The sequence below is a fragment of the Eptesicus fuscus genome, chromosome 18 (genome assembly GCF_027574615.1).
Source record: "Eptesicus fuscus isolate TK198812 chromosome 18, DD_ASM_mEF_20220401, whole genome shotgun sequence".
Classification (NCBI taxonomy): Eukaryota; Metazoa; Chordata; class Mammalia; order Chiroptera; family Vespertilionidae; genus Eptesicus; species Eptesicus fuscus.
Genome location: NC_072490.1, coordinates 51,737,530 through 51,752,713, shown reverse-complemented (window position 1 = coordinate 51,752,713; position 15,184 = coordinate 51,737,530). Strand labels below are relative to the sequence as shown.

At 43.4% G+C, this 15,184-nt stretch overlaps 1 long non-coding RNA gene across 1 annotated transcript; it reads right to left on the bottom strand.

Annotated features, from left to right (window-relative positions):
• Nucleotides 1–836: 836 nt before the first annotated feature.
• LOC114233300 (uncharacterized) lies at nucleotides 837–9,745 on the bottom strand. Its single transcript, XR_008558902.1, has 4 exons — nucleotides 9,689–9,745; nucleotides 1,893–2,033; nucleotides 1,259–1,393; nucleotides 837–1,015 (listed from the first exon to the last, which is right to left on the bottom strand). It is a non-coding gene; the product is annotated as an uncharacterized LOC114233300 (long non-coding RNA).
• Nucleotides 9,746–15,184: the final 5,439 nt, after the last annotated feature.

Below are 15,184 nucleotides of genomic sequence, written 5' to 3'. Positions count from 1 at the left end.
TAAAGAAAAATGTTTGCTTCATGTATTAAAAACAAATGATATTACTAACCAAGTAATGGGACCTCAGAAGAAAAAAATTAGGAAATCATTTATTTTAGGGAAAACACGAAGTCTATGGATATAAATTATTCTGGATAAAATGCTAAGAACACCAAGGTTGCCTCAGCCTGAACAGACTTTCTCTCGTTTGGCTGTGATTGAAATGCTGGAGTTTGCTCTTTATTTCTGCAGCCTCGCGGAAAGTACTTGAAGCCGGTCTGCATTTGCTTCTTTCAAACAGCACACACAGCGGGCTCACTTTCAAAACATAGGAGATGGCTGGTAATCTCTCAGGATCATGGAGATGCCGGTGAAGGGGAAGTGAGAGGTACGGCAACTCCATTGCTTTCATTCACTGGAAGCTTTACATATTAAGCAGAAGCTATTCAGTAATAAACAGAAATGAGCTATCCAGCCATGAAAAGACATGGAGGAACCTCCGATGCATACTGCCAAGTGAAAAGACTACACACTGTAGGAGTCCCACGACTTGGCATTCTGGAAAAGGCAAACCTGGGGAGACAGCAAACCACGGGACACGGGAGTGAAGGGCAGCGAACCTACCCCGTGTGAGACTGTGACGGTGAACTCACGTCATTGTACATTTGTCACAATCCAGAGAGTGCGCAGTGTAAAGAGTAAGCCCTCATGTAAACAATGACTTTAGTTCATAATAATGTATTACTATTGGCTCGTCAGTTGCACACGGATGTAAGATGTGAATAACAGGGAACCGTGGGGCGGGGAGCAGGCTGAGGGAGGAGATGGGAGCTGTACTTCCCACTCAATTTCTCTGTCAATAGTAAAACTGCTCCAAAAAAAGTATTTTTTTTTTAAAGCAGAAGAGACTCGCACTGTTTTTCAACATCGTGACATCTCTTTCGATGACATCCTCTCAATGCATAAGACCAACCAGCTTTGCCCAGGCTGTGATGACCGAGGTTAGATGAAAGGTCAGGTTAAACGTCTGGCTGGGCTGGGAAGACAAAGCAGACTTTGTGTCACAATAGAACTCATCCCCTGGAACAGGGAGATGGCAGGAGATAAAACAATACTCTTTATCACCAGCAGATTAACCAGCAAGGACTCGATCTTTCTATTTATCTTATAGGCTCCCCAGGACAATGGGCCCTCTGTCCTTACACCTGGGGAAGGGAAAGGCGCCCTCGGCAGAGAGCTGGTGGGGTATACGGGAGGCCATGCAGTTCAGATTTCATACCTGCGTTTCTGACAGCGCATCCCGTTTCATAATCTGCCTCCCAGCAACGGTACTTGGAAGCGGAGCCATCAGCTTTCAAAGGGCAAGAAGCAGATCTGTGGCTTGTTTGAGAAGGACGCTAGAATGTAGAAATCCCTGTTGGAGAGCAAGATAACAGAGCTGTGGCATGTTTCCCCTCTCAGTCAGACACTGGCCAGGAGGCCAGGAGGGCCTGCTCCTTCCGTGTGCTCAGCTCCTAGCTCAACACCAGGCTCAGAGCAAGTCAACAGAGACAAGGCCTGCTGGACGAGTGAACCCCCGAGACAGAGCACATCAAAATGGTTCATCAAAATGAACACCTTGTTTTTCCTGCTTCACTACCGTTTCCAGATAAATCTTTGTGGGCGCCTGTGTGTGGATGGTTTTCTTTATTCTAAATCCTTGTTTGGAATGGGACTAGCTGGATTTGACTGCCTTCACTTGGGAACAAAACCCCCAAATTTCTGTGGGGCACCCAACCTTCCCCCTATTGTTAATGTGCGAAGTTTGAATTTAATACTCCCTTTTGGCTCAAGGGGATGGTCTGTGGCCTGGGCGCAGCCAGTCAGAGCTCTGTGTCCCTTGGCCTCAGTGGAATTCAGAGAAGGGCACATACCTCAGGCTGGGCCATGAGACCTGGGATTTTGCAGGCATGATTTGAAATAGAAGCGTTCTTCGTCTGCTGGGGTTGAGAAATTGATAAAATGAAAGCCTAGTTGCTAGTAGACTTCTTAACCACCACTTGGGGAAAATCTCCCTGAAAATAAAGCCAAAAGAGAGTAGAAATGGGTTGAAAGCTGGAGAGAGAGAGCAAGTCCTCATGAAAATATTTAAGCAACTTGAACTAGCAAAGCCTGAAGTCAACACATTTCCTGGACCTTTCAATGAAATGGGCCACTAAATTCTCAAGATTTCAACCACCATATAACCAATTGTAATTTACCAATGTACCCATTTTCCCCCTCACATTGAAATTTTGTGTGTTAAGAACCAAAAACAGTGCCTGGAATTATGGCTTTATAATTGTAAAAATGACTGAAAGAAGTTCAAACATCATTTAACCTGATGGGGAAACTGAGGTTGAGGGAGATGACATGGCGAGTCACAGGAGCTGCCCTGAAAGCCAGCTCTGCCACACCTGCTCCTTTGCAGTGGTGAGAGGGTCAGCCCGACCACTGAAGGTTTGCGGGTTCAATTTCCGGTCAAGGGCATGTACCTCATCCTACCTCACTTGCAGACTTGATCCCCGGCCCCTGGATGGGAGTGGGGGAGGGAGGTGTGCATGCGGGAGGCAACCAATCGATGTGTCTCTCACATTGATGTCTCTCTCCCCCCCACTTTACTCTCTCTAAAAGAGAGAGAGAGAGAGAGAGAGAATTAATGGGAAAAATATCCTCAGGTGAGGATTAAAAATAAAAGAATATGTCCAGACGAGTTAGCAAATTGTACCATCCTGAGACTAGACCCTTCTCCCCTCAGGACTCTTGGACCTCTCCACAATTTAATTCAGAAATTAAAGGGTAATGTCTGTCCCTGTGGCCAACTTCCGTTCTAATTAGTCACACCCCCTCCTCAGAGCCCTTCGTTAACACAAAGCCAGCACACAGACTGTTTCCCTCCAGATAATGGCAACTTCGTGGGTGAATTGCAGGCCACATCTCAGTCATTTGGGATAAAATTGTTATCTCAAATATAAGAGTTAGATGAAAGCTAATTATGCCAACTGTGCCCAAGACAACATGGGGCCAGAGAGGAGAAAGTTCAGCCCTGGCATGGGGAACTCTGAGGAAGCCTTTTCATCCCCTTCGGTGTGGTTTACCACACCCCCTCCCCATAGAGACGGATGTTCAGGCACCTGAGTTGTCAGCCAGGGGCAAGAAGGGTCTGCCCTTCCCCTTCCTTCTGTGTTGTGTGTGTGTGTGTGTGTGTGTGTGTGTGTGTGTGTGTGTGTTTTAAGCATGAAGGTTTTTCTTTAAAGCCTCACCCAAGGATACTGTTATTGATTTTAGAGCGAGGAAGGGAGAGAGAAAGAGAACAAGAATAAAACATCAATGTGAGAGAGAAACATCGATTGGTTGCCTCCTATATGCGGCCCAACTAGGACTGAACCCTCAACCTGGGTATGTGCCTTGAGCTGGAACAGAACCCATGACCTTTCAGTGCACGGGATGATGCTCCAACCAACTGACCATACTCTCAGGGCCCTTGTTTTTTGGGGGGAATAGCAGAGCCTTTCTTCAAGTATTGGGAGACCTATCAACAACAAAGGAAATAGAAGGAAAGCAAAGCTGTGAAATGAGAGACGTCAGGCCGAGGCTCCTTCTGAAGTCAATGGGAGGTGAGCTGCTCTCCTGACTCCTTAGCAACGGAGCTGGACAAACTATTGATGGACACAAAGCTCTGCTGCCTGGAATCCCCAGCGTGCGTCACCTGTGCACAGCTAGCCAATCTGCAAACCAATGGTCTGCCTTCATGAGATGATGAATACAGAGGACGCACTCAAGCCATTTGAACATCTGCTTCCCTTCATGCCTTACCAGCATTTGCAGGTCACCAAATAATTTAAAAATATGAATGATAAGCATATTCATATTCTACCCACCAACATTCTTTTATGGTCCAGACATCTCTTTAGTGGTAGCCACAATTTTCTTGTATGATGTTTGAAGCAAGAGATATTCAGTGGTTGAAAGCATATATTTAAAAAAGCCAGAAAACCCCCCGTCTACCTCCCCTCCATCTAGTTATCTCCTTCTCCTTTTCTGCGTGTTGGCTTACAGGTCATTCTCTGTTCCAGTCTCCTCCCCAACTAATTTAGCATCTCCATAGAACCTTCTGATTTTCTTTTTGGTAGCTTTGATTATATCTGTAATAATTTTCTTAATGCCTACCTCCCCCCCCCTAGACCCATAAGACCCCCAAGGATTGAGACTGTATTACTTTCACTCCCATATCCCCAGCACCTAAAAGAGCGTTTTGTTACTATGACTGATATTTACTGGGTCATGAAGGAACACTGAAGGATGCTGATACCAAGTCCCAGCTACTTGTGGAGTGGGCCCTCAACCATCCTTCAGCACATGGGAAAGGCTCTTATAAAGACAAAAGTCATCCAGGCACACAAGTTCTTCAGCTTCACTAGTTTCCAAAACACTTTCCGGTTGTCTTTTCTTCTCTTACTGTTTCTTTAAGTAGATTATCTCCTACCCCGCGACTTAAGCAAACCTCCATTCCATGCCATTTAACTGGTACATAAACTGAGTTTTTCTCAAATTGAGGTCCACACACCAGTGGGGGTTGGCTGACCTTTGATTAGGGTTCTGTGAATTCCCTCTGAGATTTATAAAGAGATGAAAGCACATACTGAGTCATGCACATGAATCTTTTAAAATTGAATATAGCCACGTGATTTCAATACCTGGAGGGTTTTTAATGTATTGCAAATCCTCTCCCACTCCTCCCTTCAAAACGTGGAGTCTAAGTTCCCTTCCTCCCTTGAACACAGGCGGGACTTTGTGACTTGCTTCTAATGAACAGAGTGAGGCAAAGGGACCCTGCATGACTTCCGGGGCTAGGCTAGGAAAGGAGATAGGACTCCACCCGCGCTCTCTGGGGCACACACCAGGAGCATCCTGGAGAAATCTGGTTCTCCTGAAGCTGCCGCTGCACAGACCAAATAGAAAGACTGCATAGAAGTTGCTAGAGGAGCCGAAGCTGTCCAAGTCTCTCTAGCCCAGCTCTGAGGCCTGGGAGTGGTGAAGACTTAAAGATGACCCAGCCTCAGCCACCATCTGACGACAACCCCATGAAAGACTCCAAGCCAGAACTACCAGCTGAGCCTCTCCCGGGTTTCTGACCCTAAGAAACCATGAGGAAGAAAAGATTGTTGGTGTCTTACACCACTGAGTTTTGTGGCATTTGTTACAAAGCAAAAGATAACTATCGCCGCGTGCTTGCTGGCGGTTGGGTTTATGATTGCTTTGGAATCTTTGTGCCGTCAGAACCCTACTCATGTTGCAAGCAGTTACTGGGTCTCAGCCAAACAACTTCAGCAATTACATTTAACAAATGCATTCAAGTTTAATTTTATTGGCTTTGTTTTGCTTTTATTTTTTTCTCGGATTCTATTTAACTTCGCCATTGCTTATGTTAAGTTTTATATGTATACATTTAAGTAACATTATAATAAAATAATTTAAGTCAACATCAGAGAATCACACTTCTTTTTTCTTTAAAAGGAATCTTAAATTTGAGAATCAATGAAGGAGGATCTTCAGAAAGGCATCTGTATCTATAACACACTATCATCGCATTAACTGTTGTTAAGTGAAGTGATGCCTACTACTATTCACCCTAGAGCATTCTTCATAATTGTTCAGAGATGTAACAGTTCAATTGTAAGGTTAGTGTACCTGCCTTTAAGTCTCCTAGTTTAAGTCTTATGTTGGAAACCCCAGTTCCCAGTTGATGATGATTGTGGTCCTTAGTATACATGGCCTGACGTTTTTGATCAGCATCCACTTATTTCTCCTGTTTTCCATTTTCAGCTAGAAGATGGCTACTTGTCTTTACCTCACTTACATTTTTGAGTAGGGCACTTAACTGACATTTTAAATCAGATCATTATAAATATACTTTTCAATTATGATGACTACCCATTCATTCATTTTTATATCATGCTTAAACAAAATCACAAAAGCTTAATTTGTAACTTATGCAAATATTTATAAATGTATATTTTTATTTTATGTGGTTAGTTGATAGATATAACACATAGCTTTCCATTATATGATGTGACAAGTCTCTGAAAATAGTTTGATTTTTAAAAAATAAAATAATAGATTATTATCATAATAACAATATCGATAATTTATTACAGTCTTGAAGTACTGCTGGAAACCAATTACTGTTTCACTAATAGAGAGATGTGGACAGGAAGCCAGGAAGGCTGTGAACAACATTAAATTGCTCTAACCACTCACCCTTTAGATTAAACATTGTTAGCTGAAGCAGCCTCCACCTCTGTTTATCTTGTGTATATTTCTTTTATTTCCTGCCTAAGGTGTTTTCCCCATAGCCTCAATAAAAGGGATAACAGGGCCAGAGCAGAGGGTAGTTCTCCCGCTAGAGTTGGACTACCGCCTGGCCCCCCATTTCGCCAAATTGAATTTCTTCAAATCTCCTTTCATTTGTGTGCGACCCTTCTCCAGAACTCAAACCCTGAACCGGAACCCTGAACCACGCGGGACATGGAAAGGGATTCATACAAAGTACTTGCACAGTATTATGTTAATAATTTCACCTATATTATTTCACTTACCTAATAATGATTTAGGTAAAATTGTCATTTTACAGAGGCTCAGAGGGATGGACATTTTCCTGAAGATAATATAACTGGAAATGGAGGAGCTAAAACTTGAACCCAGGTAGGTCTGCCTTTATTAACTCAGTTTTCTAACCTCTTTAAATTCTCCTGACTGTCCATACATTCTTATTTACTGTATTGCAGTAAAGCTAACTTATCATCCGTTATGAGATGTTCCATTATTTACATGGTAATATGACAAAGACAACAAAACTATGACACAACTCTTTATCACTAGAATTTTTATTTTAGATTGATCTGAAAGTGCTCTATTCAATAAATAGGCCTAGTTTGACATATACTTTAACATTACTGTTGTGTATATTTATGAGATGGTAAGTGTAAATAGCATAAGTGGAAAGAGATATTTCTAGAACTTCCCATTTAGAGTCTGGTTCCTCTGAATGGTTTTGCAGATAAGGATCCCTGTGTCTGTTTCACAATGTCATCCTCCACATCAGAGAACATTGGCGATGTAGCATTTCTTAAAAGAATGCTCTATTATTGGGTCTGGGCTTTTCTTTTAAGCTTCCACTATCCTTTTCACAAGTTTTGATATGTTGTGCCAACAAAGTCACTGCCTCTCATTTAAATATTTAAAAATGCACATCTTAGAGTCAATGGAATATCCTATCTAATAAAAGAGAAACATGCAAATTGACCGTACCTCCGCTACACCCACCAGCCAATCAGAGTGAGTATGCAAATTAACCCAACCAAGATGGTGATGGCCACAGAGCTGGAGTGAGCAGGTTTGGGTTGCCCCCAGTGATGGAGGAAGCCAAGCTTCCCGCCCACCCTGGCCGGCCCTGGCCTCCATTCAAGGCTACAAAGTTTCAATTATAGAAGATAAATAAATCCCAGATACCTGCTTCCAGCTGGCCCTGGCCTCTGCTCAAGGAGGCGCTGAAAAAAAAAAAGAAAAAAGAAAAAAAAGGAGGGGCTGGGAGTTTGGGTCGCTGGGGGCTGTGGCCAGCCTGCAAACAGCCATCAGCCCCTCACCCAAGCTGGCCAGGCACCCCAGTGGGGAACCCCACCCTGAAGGGGGTGTGGCCAGCCTGAAAACAGCCCTCAGCTCCTCACCCAGGCTGGTCAGGCACCCCAGCAGGACCCCCACCCTGATCCAGGACACCCTTCAGGGCAAACCAGCCGGCCCCCACCCATGCACCAGGCCTCTATGTATACTAATAAAAGGGTAATATGCTAATTAGACTGGGAGACCTTCCAGGAGACCTTCTGGACGTTCTTCTGGAAAAAGCCATGGTGGCAGGGTCGAGGTAGAGACGGTTAGAGGCCAAGAGGGGAGGGCAGTTGTGGATGATCAGGCTGGTGGGGGGCGGGGGCCGTTGGGGGTAAGCAGACCAGCAGGGGGGCCAGTTGGGGGCAAGCAGGCCATCAGTGGAGGTCAGTTGGAGGTGATCAGGACAGCAGGGGGGGGAAGTTTGGAGTGAGCAGGCCAGCAGGGGGGGGCAGTTGGGGGTGAGCAGGCCAGCAGGGGAGGCAGTTGGGGGTGTGCACACTGGCATGGGGGGCAGTTGGGGGTGATCAGGTTGGTGGGGAGCAGCATTTGGGGGCAAGCAGGCCGGTGGCGGGGGGCAGTTAGGGACGAGCAGGCCAGCAGGCAGAGTGGTTAGGGGCAATCAGGCAGGCAGGCACGCAGGCAGGTGAGCGCTTAGGAGCCAGCAGTCCCAGATTGTGAGAGGGATGTCTGACTGGGGTTTAGGCCCGATCCCTGTAAACTGGCAGTAGGACATCCTTCAAGGGGTCCCAGATTGGAGAGGGTGCAGGCCAGGCTGAGGAACACCCCTCCCCCCACCCCCCCATGCACGAATTTCATGCACCAGGCCACTAGTATTATTGTTTCTGTAGACCTTGATAAAAAATCAACCACCCACAAATTTAACGAGTATCTTACAACAGTTTAGTTATACTAAGTATCCAGGTCTAATATAACTCTAGCCTGCTAGAAATCATAGTACATTCATGTTATTTTATTCATATTATCTCTATTTGTGAATGCTTATAATACATCAGGTATTGGTCTGGATCGAACCCGGACACTTCAGTCCATGTGTTAACTCATTAAGCCCATTAAACCCAAGAAAGAGACACATTGTTACACTGATTAATGAAGAAGCTAAAATTTAGAGAATTTAAATAATTTGGTCAAAGTGTGTGTGTGTGTGTGTGTGTGTGTGTGTGTGTGTGTGTGTGTTAATCCTCACCTAAGGATATTTTTTCCATTGATTTTTAGAGAGAGTGGAAGGGAGGGGAAGAGACAAAAAGAAACATCAATGTGAGGGAGACACATCAATTGGTTGCCTCCTGCATGTGCCCTGACTAAGACCAGGGATCGAGCCTGCAACCAAGGTACACGCCCTTGAACATAATCGAACCAGGACCCTTTGGTCTGCGAGCCAGTGCTCTAACCACTTCACAAACTGGCTAGGGCTCACATTGCTTCTTAAGTAGCAAAATCAGGATTTTATTTCACTCTCCCTGACACCAAATCTATTTTGCCACCTATTTTGCAATATTACCAACTACATAAAACATTAGCTGTATATGAATTGGTAACATATATATATATATATATATATATATATATATATATATATAATTTTACACTTGATTCAATAAGAGTTTGGATTTTTTTAAATTTATTTTTCAATTACAGTTGACATACACTATTATATTGTTTCCGATGAACAACATAGTGGTTACACATTTATATACTAGTACTTACGAAGTGATCACCCCAATAAGTCTAGTACCATCTGACACCATAATTGGTAACTAATATTAAGGTACTATTATAAACTATGTAAAGTGTTTCTATTTCCCTTGGCATGCCTTCTTCCTGCACATGAACATAGATCTTCATTAACTCCTCTCCCCAAGGCAAAATATTAACAATAACCCTTCAGGGTCTAATCTGGACATAACAAGCCAACATTTCCTACAGCCTGTAAATTCATCATTCCCACGGCCACCTTGCTTTATAGGTTTCTGGAAGAATTAGCTATAAAAATGACCACAGTACTGACCATGTCACAGGACATAGGTCCATGCATTCCTGTTTTACTGCTGATCAGAAAAGTTCATCTTGGCACTGTAGGAAATTAATGTTGCTTCCTTCACGTGGTTGTGGCCCACTGTATGCAAGGAAGGAATATGTACAATTGTTTTATGTTGTACCTGACATAAATGGTTTTATTATCTAGTTATTGTCCAGTAGATCCATTAGGTAATTATCTTGCTTTTAAAACAAAGGAAAATAATCTCAGAGGAACTATGACCTCAATTTATAATCTCAAGTTCAATGGCACTAAACTTTATACCGTGCAAGTAACTAACCCAGGAATTACAAAATGAAGTGAACCAGTTTGTATAATGTTAGCTCATGGATTTCGGAAACCTTCCCTTAAAGGTCCTTACTATGGTACCTTGTGGCAGTGTCTTTACCAGCTCAGTCCCAGTGTTTGGGAACAAGAAGATCTCTGTCGTTTCTAGTGCTTGTGAGCCATACTGTTTTAGGAAAATGTAGGATTCATCGGACAGTGAACCAATGCCAGGCCAAATGGCATGCATATACCAGATGCCTGTGTTCTTCTTTCATATTCTCATCTCGGCATCTGGCACTACCATTTCCCAGCTACCCAGAGTGGAAATGATTCTTGACTTGCCCCTTTTATTTGGTCCCCATATCTAATCACTCTTTGAGTCCACTTCCATACCTCCTCAATAACTCTCTAATCTGCTTGTTTCTCTCCACCCTCACTGCCATTCCTTCCAGTCACCACCATGGCCCACCTGTACAGCCTCTACCTAATCTAATTGATCTTTTCTGCCTCTTGTTCTTTATGAAGCGAAAAGTCTAATCATGTCACTCCCTGGCTTAAACTATTGGATGGCTTCCTGTGGCTCTTAAGATAAGGCCCAAGTCCATGGTACAGCTTACAAAATCAATGAAAAATAATGTAAAAAGTAGCCTTTCTGGTGTTATTCAGTGGTTTGAGCACCCACCCATGAACCAAGGGGTCCCCGGTTCAATTCCCAGTCAGGGCACATGCCCAGGGTTGTGGGCTCGATCCCTGGTGGGAGGCATGCAGGAGGCAGCTAATTGATGGCTCTCTCTCATCGATGTTTCTATCTCTCTATCACTCTCCCTTCCTCTCTTTCTCAAATTAATTGAAAAACATATTTAAAAAAACACTCAGTGATTGTTAAAAAAATTTTTTTAAGTAAATGGCATACCATTGGTCCTATCCTTTATATATTTGGGAATATATAAATCAATAAAAAATAGACAACAGAAAAAAGTAGGTAAAAATGTTGAACTGTTATTTAATAAAACACAATATTAAACAGCTGATAAACTTTTATAAAAGTGCTCACCTTTATCAGTCATCAAGTGAGTGGAAATTAAAAGCCAGTGGGATACACAGCCTCCAGAATGGTTACTCTCCGGCATTGCTGTGGGAGTGTGAATTGTATTACCACTTAGGATGACTGTTTGACAGTATCTATGACAATTAAACATATATATCACTTTTTTTAAATTGATTTGAGAGAGAGAAACATCAATTCATTGTTCCACTTATTTATACATTTATTGATTGATTCTTGTATTTGCCCTGACCGAGGATTGAACTCACAACTTGGAGTGACTAGACAACACTTCAACCAACTGAGCTACCAGCCAGGGCCTACATCTATCCCAACACAAATATGTGCTTCAAACCCCAAGGAAATCTTACCTTATAATAGACAAATATGCAAATTGACCGCACCTTCGCTATGCCCAAGCCACGCCCACCAACCACGCCCACCAGGAAACCGTTGCAGGGAAGCTGGGGTGCGGTGGAGCCCAAGGCTGGGAAAGCCACCCGAGGCTTTCCGGGCCTTGGGCGCCAGCGGGGTGCCTGCTCCGATGGCAGGAGCGAGCCGACCTGGGGGGTTGGGCTCACTCCTGCGATCGGGTCGCAGGGATGCTGGGGTGCAGCGGAGCCCAAGGCCCGGAAAGCCGCCAGAGGCTTTCCAGGCCTTGGGCGCCAGCGGGGTGCCTGCTCCGATGGCAGGAGCGAGCCGACCTGGGGGGTCGGCTCCTGCGATCGGGTCGCAGGGACGCTGGGTGCAGCCGAGCCCAAGGCCACCACCCAGGGCCAAGCCGGGACCCTGAAAGAAGGTAGAAGGCGGTGGCCACAGCCAAGGCCTGGGTCCCCGGTGCCGGCAGAAAACTGGTGCAGGCAGCCAGGTGAATGAAGGTCTATTGCACGAATCTTCGTGCAAACGGGCTACTAGTTTAATATATAAACACTAGTGACCTGGTGCATGAAATTCCTGCACATTGAAAGGGGGTTAATTAGAGGAAATAATTTAATATTGCTGTTTGCCCTTTCTCTATGATAGAAGTATCAGAGATGAAAGAAAATTAGTAAAATGTATATGAAAACCTTCCTCCTGTCAGAGTCTGGGGCACACCTGTCAGAATCAAGTCCCGGCCCACCCACATGCACCTCAAAATCGCATGAGACCCAGACCCGGCCGGCCCCCGCATTGGGCTAGATCCAGACCTGACCAGTCCCACCCTTGTCAAGCCCTGCTGGGCAGGGGGCATAGCCTCAGGTACCCTGGCCCGGTGCCAGGACGGGGGGCATGACCTGAGGTCCCCCAGCCCAGACCAGGGTGGGGAGCATGCCTTAAGGTCCTCCATCAAGCCCCGCTTGGGGGGGGGGGCATGGCCTGAGGTCCCCCGTCAAGCCCCGTTAGGTGAGGGGGTGCAGCCTCAGGTCCCCCGTCAAGCCCCGCTAAGTGGGGGCATGGCCTGAGTTCCCCTGACCCAGCACTGGGGGTGCACCTTGAGGTCCCCTGTCAAGCCCCACGGGGCAGGGGAGGGCGTAGCCTCAGGTCCCTGCTGATTGCTCGTTAAGGAGCCTGGCCTCAACTGTGGGTGCAGCCATCTTTGTGATGGAGTGATGGTCAATTAGCATATTCCCTCTTTATTAGATAGGATGGCACTAAACAAATATAGAAATAACTCAATGTTGAAGTAAAAAAATATAAATAAATTGGGTATATACATACATTAAAAAACTATACAACAATAAACAGTAATGAATTATTGCTACTCATAACAGAAATTATCTGTAGTATCATTTCATAGTAATATTGTTTGCAATAGATAAGATCTAAGGATAATCTCATAAATATAAAAATGGATACACTGTATAGTATTCACATAATATAAGTCCAAAAATAAATGAACTAGTATTTTATGCACAAAACTATTAAGTAAAAAAGCAAGGCTTAGAAGAATATGAGATAGTGTAATAGTAAACTAATATATTGTTTGGAGATAGGTTAGATATAGATATACTACTAGATATAGATATATGGACATATAGATATATAGATATATGGATATATAGATATAAACTATGAGAGGTAGAAAGGGAATGATGAACCCCAAATTAAAAATAGTCCCCCTTATCCATGGGGCAAATGTCCCAACACCCCCATGGAACCATGAATTGTACCAAACCCTATATAGACTGTTTTTCTCCCTGTAGATACATACCTTTTCACTTAAAGGAAGCACTTCATGGCTTCTCCTTGGCATATCTGAAACCAGCATCATTGCTCTTTACTTTGGGTCCTTTATTAAGTAAAGTGAGGCTCACTTGTACACAACCACTGTGACACTGTGACAGTTGATCTGATAACTGAGATGACTACTAAGTGACTAACTGGCAGGAAGCATATACAGTGTGGAGACGCTGGACAAAGGGCTGATTTGCGTCCCAGGGAAATGAAGTAGGACAGTTGCAAGATTTCATCACGCTACTCAGAACAGCATGTGGTTTAAAACTTATGAATTGCCCATTTCTGGAATTTTCCTTTTAATACTTTCGGTCCATGGTTGACCGCAGGTAACTGAGACCATGTAAGCAAAACAGTGGATCAGGGGGCACTGCTGTACTTTCCTGGAAGCTCCATGAGTCAGGGCTTTTTGTCTCCTTTTTAAAATTGTACTGTTTTGCAGTACTTAGCACAATGCTAGACACATAGTCACTCTAATAAATATTTTTTAATGAATCCATAAATGAGGAGACAGGATTGGCATGGGAGTTACAGCAGGATTGGTAAAGTTGTTCCTTAAGCTGGACAATGGGTACACCCAGCGTGTCTTAACAGTATTCCTTATATGCAGTTGTCTCTATTATGAACTATATATAATATATTTTTAAAATTTAAAAATACACTACTGAACTTCCATATTGAGAAACATTACCAGGTAAAGTATAAAACAGACAGCTTCACTCCACCCCCTGGACCCAACTTATTCCTGCCTCGGCCTTGGTCCTCATGGGGGTCACAGGGCCAATCTCAGCGAGGTTGGTTGACCCCATATTTTAGGTATAAAGCACATTAAAAAGAAGCATTTTTACATTGTTATTTCACATGAAATAGCATATTGATATGTCCAGCTTTGTGCCTGTATGAAAGCTAATGAGTGAAGAAGAAAAAGAGAGAGGTAGCTCCATTGGGGGCAATCTGAGGTCATGGGTGGCCTATAAGTAGGAGTAGCATTTAATTATTTATTTTCCTTCTTTAGCTCCAAAGAAAATTTTCATATTATGTGCAAAAGTCTCTTTTAGATGAGTCAGTAAAAAATACCTATACCAAGGCATTCCCAAAATATAATCCTAGAAAAGGGGGAAATTGCCCAATCTAACCACATGAGATAGTCTGCCAAAAACAGTTTTCTTACCACTATAAGGTTCAACTGGAGATCAATCCTATTCTTTAGTTTCCTTTACATTTTTTTTTTTTGTCTTTCAAAAATAAGCTATCTGTTTAAACAGCTTGGAGGATGGATGCTCTCATTAATGTGCCTATTTCTGCAGAGTATATTTTAGTTCATTCCAGCAAGTTTTGGCTGAGTGCCTATGATGTGCCTAGCACCTTATGAAAGTGGAGGTAGCACTAGGTTCTAGTTCACAAACAACTCAAAAGAGCTAAACCTCTACCACAGTCCACTTCACAAGGGAAGAAACTGGGTAATTTTACTCCCTGCTATGCTATCCAGAAGTCTACTTGAGTATTGTGGAATGTCATACGTATGTTATCTTAAGAACTTTTATTCACTAGGACACCTTAAAGATATTATAAAGATAAGTTACCAACTTCAATAAGATATTCTGCAGTAAGTACACAATCTACAAAAAATTGGCATCAAAATATGTTAAAATGTCTATAAATCAATAAGCATACCACAAATAAAATAAGAGAAATGTGGGCAAAAAACAGGAAAAAGCGTTTCACAGAAGAGAGAACATGTATGTACAATAGATGCATGAAAAAATATTATTAGTGATGAGGGAACACAAATCAAGATCACATGAGATACCATTTTACTGATAGTTGAATGGCCCAATGAAGAAAGCTGATCATACCAAATATTGAAAAGGATATGGACCCATAGGAATTAATATGCATTACTGGTAGGAGTATAAATTGGTGCCATCTCATGGAATTCT